The sequence below is a fragment of the Eutrema salsugineum genome, unplaced genomic scaffold, assembly GCF_000478725.1.
Source record: "Eutrema salsugineum unplaced genomic scaffold, Eutsalg1_0 scaffold_17, whole genome shotgun sequence".
In the NCBI taxonomy this organism is placed as follows: domain Eukaryota; kingdom Viridiplantae; phylum Streptophyta; class Magnoliopsida; order Brassicales; family Brassicaceae; genus Eutrema; species Eutrema salsugineum.
In genome coordinates this window covers 5,189,437-5,201,477 of record NW_006256852.1, presented here as the reverse complement: position 1 = coordinate 5,201,477, position 12,041 = coordinate 5,189,437, and the positions used below count along the sequence as shown (strand labels likewise).

The window sequence follows — 12,041 nt, the reverse complement described above, 5'->3', positions numbered from 1 at the left end:
GGGGATTGATAGCCCTGAGACCCTAAAAAGTCTTGTCTATCAATTGGCGCCGTTGCCAAATTGTGGTTTGATTAGCATTAAGCTCTGATCTGTTCTTGAGATCAAGTGCTTACTTTCTTGTTTTTACTGATTCCTTTCAAGTTCTGTTTGTGATTTCAGGTGTATGAACACCAGGTCTAGATCAAGAAGCTGTGGTCCTCCTTTTCCTCTAAACGACAACATCAACCTTTTGGTACCAAGGAGGAGAAGAGACAGACGTGGTAGACAAATTGATCAGACTGAGATGGCAGAACAAGGAGATCACGTAGTAGATATAGAACAACCAGTTCAGGAGCAACAGGCTCAAGGTCATGGAGCTGGTATTGGAGTTGGTCAAGGGCTTCACCAGGGTAATGTTCAGCAGGAACAGGTGCACCATCAACAAGCTTATGTCCACCAGGGACAAGCTCAAGCTCATCAACAGAGGCATCAGGCCAATGTTCAGCAAAGACACCAGGTGCACCACCAACCCCACCCTTTCCAACCACAGCAAAGAAGATATGAGCAACCCCAAGTCTATGTTGGAGAGAACGACAGGGCCAATGCTCATCAGTATGGAGCTGGTATTCAGGCACCACCTGTGCAAAACAACAACTTTGAAGTGAAAGCATCATTGCTGAATATGGTCCAGAACTCAAAGTTCCATGGGTTAGCAATGGAAGATCCCTTGGAACACTTGGACCAGTTTGATAAGGTGTGTGATCTGACCAAGATAAATGGAGTTTCAGAAGACAGCTTTAAGCTAAGACTATTCCCATTCAGTCTTGGTGATAAAGCTCATCAATGGGAGAAGAATCTTCCAAGAGGCTCCATTCAAACCTGGGAGCAATGCAAACAAGCCTTCTTATCTAAGTTCTTCTCCACCTCAAGAACTGCAAAACTGAGGAACCAAATCTCTAGCTTCACTCAGCACAGCAATGAAAGTTTTGGTGAAGCATATGAGAGATTCAGGAGCTACACAAACCAATGCCCACACCATGGGTTTAGTGAGGCTTCTCTTCTCAGCACACTGTATAGGGGAGCTCTTCCCAAGATTAGAAACCAGCTGGATACTGCTTCCAATGGGAACTTTCTGGGTAAAGAGATACATGCTGCTTTAGAGCTAGTAGAGAACTTAGCATTGAGCAATGACACTTATGGTGAAGACTATGACAGATCAAATAGGTCTGAAGGTTCAAGCTCAGAACAGAGGCTCACCAGAGAAGTTAAGGAGTTGAGGAGTGAATTGGACAAGCTGAAATTCACCACTCAGAAGCCAATACATTATGTTGGAGAGTATGAGGAACCTTCTCAAATCTTTGAGAACATAAGTGAAGAAGGTCTTACCCAAGAGGAGCTCAACTACATTGGGAATCAGAGGTTCCAAAGATATCAGTATGGTAATGCCAATCCAAACCTCTCTTACAGGAACACCAATGTAGCTAACCCACAAGACCAGGTCTATCCCAATTCTCAAGCTCCAAAGAACTTTGTTCCCAAGCACAACTTTCAAGGGTCATTCCAACCCAAGAATCAATTTGGTCAGAATCAGAGTTTTGGTCAGCAACAGCAACCATTTCAGGGCACTGGTTACACTTCACAGCAACCAAAGGCACCACCAGGGTTTGGTCCACCACAGTTCCAACAGCAGGCGCCGGTTCAACAACAGTTTCAGCCACCAATGGTTCAACAGCAACCACAGATGGGTACAGATATGGTTGGTATTCTGCAACAACTACTTCAGGGTCAACAGACTATGCAGCAGGAAATCAAGGAACTGAAGCAAAACCAGGCATCAAGCTCAAGGAACCAAGGTCACCTACCTGGAAAACCAGAACCCAACCCCAAGGAATATGCCAAGGCCATAACACTGAGGAGTGGCAAGGAGTTACCTGGTATTGAGAACAACAATGTGATCATTGAGGACAATGATCAACCTGAGGGGGAGGCAGCCTTAAAGGATGATCAAGTTGCTGAGAAACCAAGGACAGAAAAAGGTAAAGAGGTAGCAAAGGAACCAGAACCAGAGAAGAAGTATGTGCCACCACCTCCATACCAACCCAAGCTCCCATTTCCAGGGAGATTTAAGAAGCAACTAGTGAACAAGGCAAGAGCTGTATTTGAGAAGGCACTCAAAGAGACACCACTCACAATGCCTCTCATTGATGCATTCTTAATGATGCCAAAGATGGGGAAGTTCTTGAAGGATGCAATTCTGAACAAGACAAAAGAGCTTCAAGGCATGGTAGTACTAAGTCATGAATGCAGTGCTATCATTCAGAAGAAGTCCATTCCAAGGAAGTTAACTGATCCAGGGAGCTTCACACTCCCTTGTGCCATTGGACCTCTTCTATTCTCTGGATGTCTTTGTGATTTAGGAGCATCAGTCAGCTTGATGCCATTCTCCATAGCACAGAAGCTGGGCTTTAGAGTTTTCAAACCTTCAAAGATTTCTCTTATCCTTGCAGATAGATCAGTTAGATTGCCTGTTGGTATGTTGGAAGATCTACCTGTCAAGATAGGTGGTTTTGAGGTTCCAACAGATTTTGTTGTGCTGGAGATGGATGAAGAGCCAGTAGATCCTCTTATCTTGGGCAGACCATTCTTAGCCACTGCAGGAGCTATTATTGATGTGAGAGGTGGGATAATAGAGCTTCAACTTGGGTCTGAAAAGCTCAAGTTTGATGTGAATGAGATGATGAAGAAGCCCACCATTGAAGGTCAATGTTTCTATGTAGAGACAATGGATCAGTTGGCTGATGAGTTGCTTGAGGAGCTGAACACTGAGGATCCTCTTCAAGCTACTCTAACTCAAGAACAAGGAGATAATGGGCTCTTGGCTGAAGCAAGTGAAGGGTATAAGCTGTATCTGGACAATGCAAGAGAGCTGGGTCCTGAGACAAGGTTTGTGGAGCTGGAACAGAATGGCACTGAGGTTTTGGCAATCCAAGAATCAGTCACCAGCCAAAGCAGCTTGGACCAGGACTGGAATGAGGCTGATGCACCCTCTGTTGAGCTCAAACCTCTACCAACAGGGCTCAGGTATGCTTTCTTAGGACTAAACTCCACATATCCTGTCATCATCAATGATAGCCTATTAGAGGACCAAGAGAGTGCATTGCTGAATGAAATAAGAAAGTTCAGGAGAGCCATAGGGTATTCTTTGGCTGATATTAGAGGGATCTCTCCTGACATCTGCACCCATAGGATCCACCTAGAGGACCAATCTATGTCCTCTATTGAGCACCAACGTAGACTTAACCCCAACCTTAGGGAAGTGGTTAAGAAGGAGATACTAAAGCTTCTTGAGGCAGGGATAATTTACCCAATCTCTGACTCCAGATGGGTGTCTCCTGTTCATGTTGTACCCAAGAAAGGTGGGATCACAGTGGTGAAAAACGATAAGGATGAACTCATAGCTCAAAGAACAATAACTGGCCATCGCATGTGCATTGACTATAGGAAATTGAATTCTGCTTCTAGAAAAGATCATTTTCCTTTACCATTCATTGATCAAATGCTTGAAAGGTTAGCTAATCATCCTTATTTTTGTTTTCTCGATGGGTACTCTGGATTTTTCCAAATTCCCATAGATCCAAGAGATCAAGAGAAAACAACATTCACATGCCCTTATGGCACTTACGCTTATAGGAGAATGCCTTTCGGTTTATGTAATGCACCGGCCACTTTTCAAAGATGTATGATGCACATTTTCTCTGACATTATTGAAGAGAAAGTTGAGGTGTTCATGGATGACTTTAGTGTCTATGGCTCCTCCTTCTCGGATTGTCTCTCTAATTTGACACAGGTGTTGGAGAGATGTGAGCAACACAACTTGGTGCTGAACTGGGAGAAGTGTCATTTCATGGTGCAAGAAGGGATAGTTCTTGGGCACAAGATCTCTGAAAAGGGCATTGAGGTTGATAAGGCAAAGGTGGAGGTTATGGTGAATCTGCAAACCCCCACTTCAGTTAAAGAGATAAGGAGCTTCCTGGGTCATGCAGGGTTTTATAGAAGATTCATAAAGGACTTCTCAAGGATTGCCAGGCCCTTAACAAGACTGTTGTGCAAGGAGGTGGATTTCATTTTTGATGCTGAATGTGAAGAAGCCTTTAAGTTGATCAAGGAGGCATTGGTTAGTGCACCAATAGTTCAGGCACCAGACTGGTCCCTACCTTTTGAGGTCATGACAGATGCTTCTGACTTTGCTGTTGGAGCAGTACTTGGACAAAAGAAAGACAAGAAGTTGCATGTGATCTACTATGCCAGTAGAACACTTGACTCTGCCCAAGAGAAGTATGCTACAACTGAAAAGGAAATGCTGGCAATAGTTTTTGCCTTTGATAAGTTCAGAAGCTACCTGGTGGGATCAAAGGTCATTGTGTATACTGATCATGCAGCCCTCAGGTACTTGATGACCAAGAAAGATGCCAAACCAAGGCTGTTGAGATGGGTTCTATTGCTCCAAGAGTTTGATATGGAGGTGCTTGATAAAAAGGGGATTGAGAATGGTGCTGCAGACCATCTCTCAAGGCTGAGGATTGAAGAAAAAGTCCCCATAGATGATGCTTTGCCTGAAGAGTCTCTGATGGTGCTCCATTCCTACTTGGAGTTTGAGGAAGTAGAAAGCATTCAAGAAAGGAGGATGCCTTGGTTTGCAGATATAGTGAACTATCTTGCATGTGGGGTGGAGCCTCCTGAATTGGATGCTTACAAGAGGAAAATGTTCTTCAGAGATGTCTAGAGATACTATTGGGATGAGCCCTACCTCTATGTTCTGAACAAGGATCAGCTTTACAGAAGGTGTCTTGCTGAAGAGGAGATGCAACCTGTGTTGCAAGAATGTCATGGTTCTGCCTTTGGAGGTCACATGGGGGCATTCAAAACTGTGGCAAAGGTTCTTCAAAGTGGGTTTTGGTGGCCTACAATGTTCAAAGATGCCCAGTTGGTGGTTTCAGCATGTGATGCCTGTCAGAGGCATGGGAACATATCTAAGAGAAGTGAGATGCCTAAAAACCCCATTCTAGAGGTTGAGATCTTTGATTGCTGGGGGATTGACTTTATGGGACCTTTCATTTCATCCTATGGAAATCAATACATACTTGTTGCTGTGGACTATGTGTCCAAATGGGTTGAGGCCATTGCTTCCCCTACCAATGATTCCAAGGTTGTAGTGAGGCTGTTCAAGAACATCATCTTCCCAAGGTTTGGAGTTCCAAGGGTTGTCATCTCTGATGGAGGATCCCATTTTGTGAACAAGACTCTGGAAGGTCTATTGAGAAAGCATGGAGTTAAACACAAGATAGCTACTCCATATCATCCTCAAACTAGTGGCCAGGTTGAATTATCCAATAGACAGATCAAGGCCATTCTTGAGAGGACTGTTAGCTCAAGCAGAAAAGATTGGAGCAAAAAGCTAGATGATGCATTATGGGCTTACAGGACTGCCTTCAAAACTCCAATTGGAACATCACCATTCAGTTTGCTATATGGGAAGAGCTGCCACCTTCCTATTGAGTTGGAGTACAAAGCTATGTGGGCTGTGAAGTTTATAAACTTTGATATCAAGACAGCTCAAGAGAAAAGGATCATGCAACTCCATGAAACTTGAGGAGATTAGGCTTGAGGCTTTTGAAAGCTCAAAGATCTATAAGGAGAAACCAAGGTTCTGCATGATCAAAAGATTCTGAAGAGAGAGTTCAAGCATGGTGATTTGGTCTTGCTTTACAACTCCAGACTTAAGTTGTTTCCAGGAAAGCTTAAGTCTAGGTGGTCTGGACCTTTCAAAGTTCTTGAAGTAAGGCCTTATGGTGCCATTGTCTTAGAAGGGAGGAATGGTCAGGAATTTGTGGTGAATGGACAGAGAATCAAGCATTACTTAGTTTCACAAGGGAAGGAGGAAGCTACATCAGTTTCCCTTCTTGATCCACCAGCCTGCTAATCAGGTTACCAAAGTCAAACTTAGAGACATTAAACAAAGTGCTCTTGGGAGACACCCCAAGCTTACCCTTTGTAAATATGCTTTTGATCTTTTGATTCTTTTCTTTTTATGTTTTAGGATGTTTTGATGGGTCTGTTGAGTGTTCACAGGTGTCAGGTGTGAGTCTGAATCTTTGGAAAGTGAATGCAGAATGAAAAGAGATGAAGGAATGGAGACAAGCTTGTCCTCGGCCTTTGACATGGGGGCCAGCCACGGTCAAAACCAAGGCGTGGCAAGTCTCTTTGTGCTGCCACGGGGAGATAATCACGGTCTCAAGGCCAGACCGTGGCAAAGGAGGCATGTGTTCGGTGAATGCCACGGTGGGAATGACACGAGACACACCAAGGCCGAGGCAAGAACAAAAGGGGACCAGGCAACATTCGGACCATGCCACGACTTGGTTGCCACGGGAAGAAGCTTAGGCCGTGGCAAAATGAAGGTGAAACGTCCAATGCTCGGGGTTTGCCACTAGGGGTTGCCACGGGATAAAGGCCTGACCGTGGCAAAGTTTGCCAAGGTTCGGTGTTTGCCACGGTCTACAAGACACGGTCTGGAGGCTTGACCGTGGCAAAGTTTTTGAGGGTTTGACCGAGGAATGAGCACGGCCACGCGGGGTTTGCCACGGCCTGAAGACACGACCAAGTCGAGACCGCGGCAAAGATACAGCATCCTCGAGTGATAGACACGGGCATGTGACACGGTCAAAGAGGCGCGATCCAAAATTTGAATTCCAGTTGACCGTACGGACGTTGACCGGTCAACAGACGCGCCAGGCCAGCTGTTCCCCACCACTCTTTCTTCTTCATCGCGAGTTTGCTCTCTCTTCTCCATTCTTGAACTCTAAACTTTCATATCTCTCTCGTTGCTGCATCAAATTGAGTGATTCCAACTGCATTGAACTCGTATTCCTGTCTAGTTTCTTGTTGCACATCCGTTTTACACTCGAAACTTGAAGATTCCAAGGTATTTAATCTGTTAAAACTCACCTTTTCCATACCTTAGAGTACTGTTCATGAACAGAGAAAAACAAATGGAATCGATTTTAATGGGTTTCTTGATACCTTGGAATCATTTTGTGAATGTTGTGCAAGTAGAATGGATAGGGATTTCATGAATCTTGCTTGAGAATGACCTGTTCTTGGAATTTTTGAGAAATTTTCTTGAAAATCATCATGTGAATCGATATTTTTTAGAAATTGTGTTTCAAGCTGAACCCTTTATGTGCATTGCTTCTTGCCAATTCTCTGAGTTTAATGAGTTTTTAATCAGCTTGAAATACCTTCTTTTAAAGAAAAATCGATTGGTGCTGCTCATGAACTTGGTGAATTTTTTTTTAAAAAAACTTTTGTTGTTCTCTTGCTTTGGTGCTTACAATGGTTTGAGAAAATGCAGGATGGGAGGAACAAAAAGACAAGCAGCCATGGAGAAATCTAAAAAAGAGAAATCAGAGGAGCAGATTTTGCCTTTTGGGCACAAAGTTTTCGAGAAACAGAAACGGAGGAGAAAGCCAAAGGATTCAGCTGAAAAGAAAACAAAGAAGATTGCTGCACCAAAGAAAACAAAGGCCTCCACTTCAAAAACTTCTGGTACAGAGCTGGCACTGGTTGAGGTCGTTCACAGAGCAGGAAAAGAGGTGGTTGTGGCTGAGGATGAAGAAGGAACAGAAAGTGACCCTGAAACAGCATTGAAGCGGGCCAAGAAAGCAAAGCAAGGTTCTGAGGACAGAGAGCCAACTTTTGATGACTACTTTGACATGTTCAGAAGTGCAAAAGTGCAGCAAACCAAGTTCCCTGATATGGAACTGCTGAGGAAGATGGGTATTCTTGAAGAGGTTCAGCTCATTTTCAACAACATGGGGTTTGGTGGATTCTTTGAGATGAAAGATGTGGCTCATGATGGTGTTACACAAGAATTTCTTGCATCCCTTCAAGTTTGTGGATATGGCCCTAGAGATGCAAGAATCAAAGAGGGCAATGGTCTTGGGCACATAGAGTTCAAAATAGATGGTGCACAACACCATGTAAGCTTCAAAGAACTTGATGAGATCTTTGCTTTTACAAGACCTGCACAAGAAGAGACAGTGAAGTTCACATACCCTGATCACATGATTACTGACTTGTGGGATACAATTGCTTTTGGGAGCTTCAGAGGAGGAAGATGCAAGAGTTCATGGATAAGAAACCCAGCAATCCGCTATGCTCACAAGGCGCTTTGCCAAATGTTCTTTACCAAGCACAATGATGGAGTGGTGCATCTAGCCGACATGGAGCTATTGGGTATGGGTCTTCATCCTCTCATCAGTCACTTGAAGAGCAAGAGAGAGTTTCGCCTTCCACATTACATCCCTTCTAGCGGTGCATTCTTGGCACGCCAAATGCTGATTTACAAGGACATTGCTTGGAGCGAGGGTAAAAGAAAGAAGCTCACTAAGCTACACAATGGATGGCTAGTGACAAGGATTCTGAAAGCAAGAGGTTTTGTCTTTGATAATGTTGCAGTCAGGCCTGGGTTGATTGATGAAGTTACCCTCACCAAGGTTGGGTTTCTAAAAGAGAGCAATGGTGAACACTTCTTGTACACCTTCAAGCTTTGGCAAGATGAAAAAGTTCATGTTCTGTTGCCAAACCCAGCCATCACCACTCTCACAGAAAGGCACAATGTCTCCTTTATTGTCCTCAAGGATCAGCTCTACAACTCAGCCATTCACCCTCCAATTCCCAAATGTAAGAAGCCAATTAATTCTAAGGGTAAAGAGCCAGCTGAAGAGGAAGACACAACTAGGACCCCTGGTTGTGAGCATGAGGAGCCAAGAGATTTTGAAAGAAGGATGGGAGCAGGAAGGTATCACTTTGATCCTTACTTTTGGGGTGAGCCTGACTATCACACAAGGAAGCTGTATTCCAGAGTTAACACCCTTCAGAAATGGTGCAAATGGCAAGACAAAACGATCCACAAGCTGGTTGACTGTGTTAGGCAGCTTAAGAAGAAGGTTAAAAAGCTCACAGCTCCAGCCACCTCACCCAAACGAGATACAAGCGAAGAGGTGGGAGAAAGCACAGCTGCCAATGACCTTGCGCTACCACCAGGAAAAGAAGATTGGGTGAATCCGGCCACAGCGTTCCAACCAGACTCACCTGAGAGCAGCCCACCCAGATATTCCACCCCATCATGTTCAACCTCCAATCCATCCCATTACTTGGGATCAGACCTCAGCGATTGAGGTAAACACTCAAAACCTTGTAAATAGCATGTAGACTTTCTTTTTCTTTTGCATTTTGCCTGTTTGCTTTGGTTTCACTTCTTTCTCATACTTTTATAACACAAGGGACTGTGTTCTTTAAGTGTGGGGGAGGAGTTTCATCCTTTACTAATCATGTTTTCTCTTCTCTTATTTTACACTTTGAGTCTTGAGTCACATTTTAGTTGCATATTCATGTAGTCTCATCTAAGTGCATATAAAAACCAAAAAAATGATCATGTAGTTGCATTCTCATTTTTTAGGATTGAGTCTAGATTGCATTTGCATATAGGTTGCATCTTGCAGGGAGTAATGATAGGTTTTCTAGAGAGTATATCACTTTGAGAACTTGAATTGAATATGCTTGTGAATCTTTTTCTGTGCTTGCAAAGTCTGAAATGATTTGAATCTGAGAAGCAAGTTTGAATTGAACTCAACTCTAATTAAGTGGGAACCTTGAACCTGACTTGAAAATATCTTGTGATGCATTGTTTGAAAAAGCTTGTGGATACCAATATACATACTTGAGCTAGAACCATTGTTTTTACCACTCTTTTCCTTAGCTCAAGTAGCTGAATCCACATCATGGATCAGTTCCCATACCTTGAACCCATCCTTCTTTCAAGCCAATGTTTGTGTGTGAATTGAAAGGCCACCTTGGATCAAACTTAGCAGAAAGTGTTAGGTTTAGAGCGACAAGGGCAGGTCTCATTGAGTGCTGTGTTCCAACATCAAGGAACTGAGAGTTTTGGCGAGGAATAAGTGTGGGGGAAAAGACCTTTTGGTGAGTGGAAAAAGGTGAGATGAGTGGGAAAGAGAGAGGGAAAATAGCTAGGGGAATGAAAGAAAAAAAAAAAGAAATCAGTCTTGGTGTTTTGAGAAAGTGAGCTCTGGTTTGTTGAAAAGAAAGAGTCTAGCCTCTAAGTAAAAAAAAAAAAAGGGAAGAAAAGAAGCCAAAAGGCTCAAATGTTTTGTTAAGAAAGAAAGAAGAGGCTAGAAGTTGTAAAAGAAAAAGAGCTGTGTAAAGTTTGAGTTCCAAGACTTGAGAGGAAATGTGAAAAGTAAATCCCCTAGTGAGAGGAAAATGAGAGTGAAAAGTGAGGATTTTTGAGCAAGTGAGGAAGCTTTGAGTAGAGGGTGGGGTGTGATGAGTCTTTGCCCTTGTATGCATAGGTTGCTTTTTACCTTTAGCATTCTGCCAAAGTTTGATCATTCATAGAGAGATCCCTTTGCTGCATTTAACCCACTTGAACACTGATGAGATCATTTTAATCTCATAGCCTCTCCCTAGCCAAGCCAGCTTGTTTAAACATTGCATCATGAGGTTCACCTGATAAAAGCTTAATAAATGTGGAAGAGTTGAGAGAGAGAAGAACTTGTGGAGATTCCTTGCTGAGTTGACATATATCTGAGTATGACTTTGCATTGCATAATTGAGCATGAACTTGAATTCTCATTGTGATCACTTCTCTCAAAAAGAAAATGTGAACTCCCATTGCATACAACCTCTTTCTCTCATTTGCTCTTTTTGCTTGAGGACAAGCAAAGGACAAGTGTAGGGGAGTTGATATGTTCATAATTTGCATCATTTAGGTTGCATAAATCATTCCAAATCATGTTTTATTTCATGCATTTTAGGTCCTTAGGGTTTGTTTTAGAACTTAGGAGATGCATTAGGTCCCAATGAGTCTTTGCATGTTTTGAGTGTCTATCAGGTGAATATGGAGCTGAAAAGATGAATCCAGGAGGTGGAATGGTGAGCAAAGAGTGAAAAAGTGGAAAAATTAGGTCTTGGGAGATTTTCGGCCATTCTCGCTGGCCAGGAAGGTTTCACCGGCCATTTTCATGTACCGCGGGAAGCTTTACCGGCCATTTCCATGTACCGCGAACGAAGTGTATCGGCCAAAATCTCCGGGTTTGAACGAGTCTCAGAAATCGCCTGTCCGGGGAGCCTTCCGGTCCGATTCAGACGGCCGGTCCTTCATAGAAGTTGGAGAGCATTGGAGCACGGTCTCATAGCAAGTGGAATCGTGGAATTCGGACGCGTGAGCAGAGAGATAAGCTAGTCGGAAGGAACCCCTGTCTCGCAGGTATTCCGGACCGAGCAGATCAGTCTTGAAGGATGCGAAGGACGGTGCACTTCCAGGCCGATTCAGTTTCCGGGGCCTTCATGAGAATCAGAGAGATTTGAGTCTTCTTTCTAGAACATCCGAGATCAGTCAATTCGGAGCTTTGAGCAGAAAGATACGGTCTCCGGAATGGACACATGTCTAGGCGCCTCCCTCTGGTCGTGTAAATGCGCTTCAAAGATGTGCCCTCCAGGAAACCTTACACTTCCCAAGCACTGAAACTTCCTTCATCAAAGTTGGAGATAAATGAGTCCTCTGTCTTCTGCAACCGTAATTACTCAATTCGGACAGGTCTCCAGGAAGTTACACTCTCCGGAATGCGAGATTGTCCAGACAGCCCAGGATGACTAAGTTAAACATGCCGCGATTTCAATGCCACGGTCCACACTTGGCCGTGGCAACTTTTGTGCACCCTCGGCCAATGACACGATATAAATGCCACGGTGTGAGGCTTGACCGTGGCAAACACACACTTGGCTGAGAGGAACTTAGCAACCGTTCGGCGATTGACACGGCCTAAATGCCACGGTGTGAGGCTTGGCCGTGGCAACATCTTGCAACCTTCGGCGATTAGCACGAGCTTAATGCCACGGTCTGGGACTTGACCGTGGCAAATGAACAAGTGGCTGGAGATAACTTCTACACAGTTTCGACTTTTGACACGATCTCAATGCCA

At 43.9% G+C, this 12,041-nt stretch overlaps 1 non-coding gene across 1 annotated transcript; it reads right to left on the bottom strand.

Annotated features, from left to right (window-relative positions):
* Window positions 1-916: 916 nt before the first annotated feature.
* On the bottom strand, window positions 917-1,023 carry LOC112087653. The gene has a single exon (XR_002900199.1). It is a non-coding gene; the product is annotated as a small nucleolar RNA R71 (small nucleolar RNA).
* Between the last annotated feature and the right edge of the window lie 11,018 nt (window positions 1,024-12,041).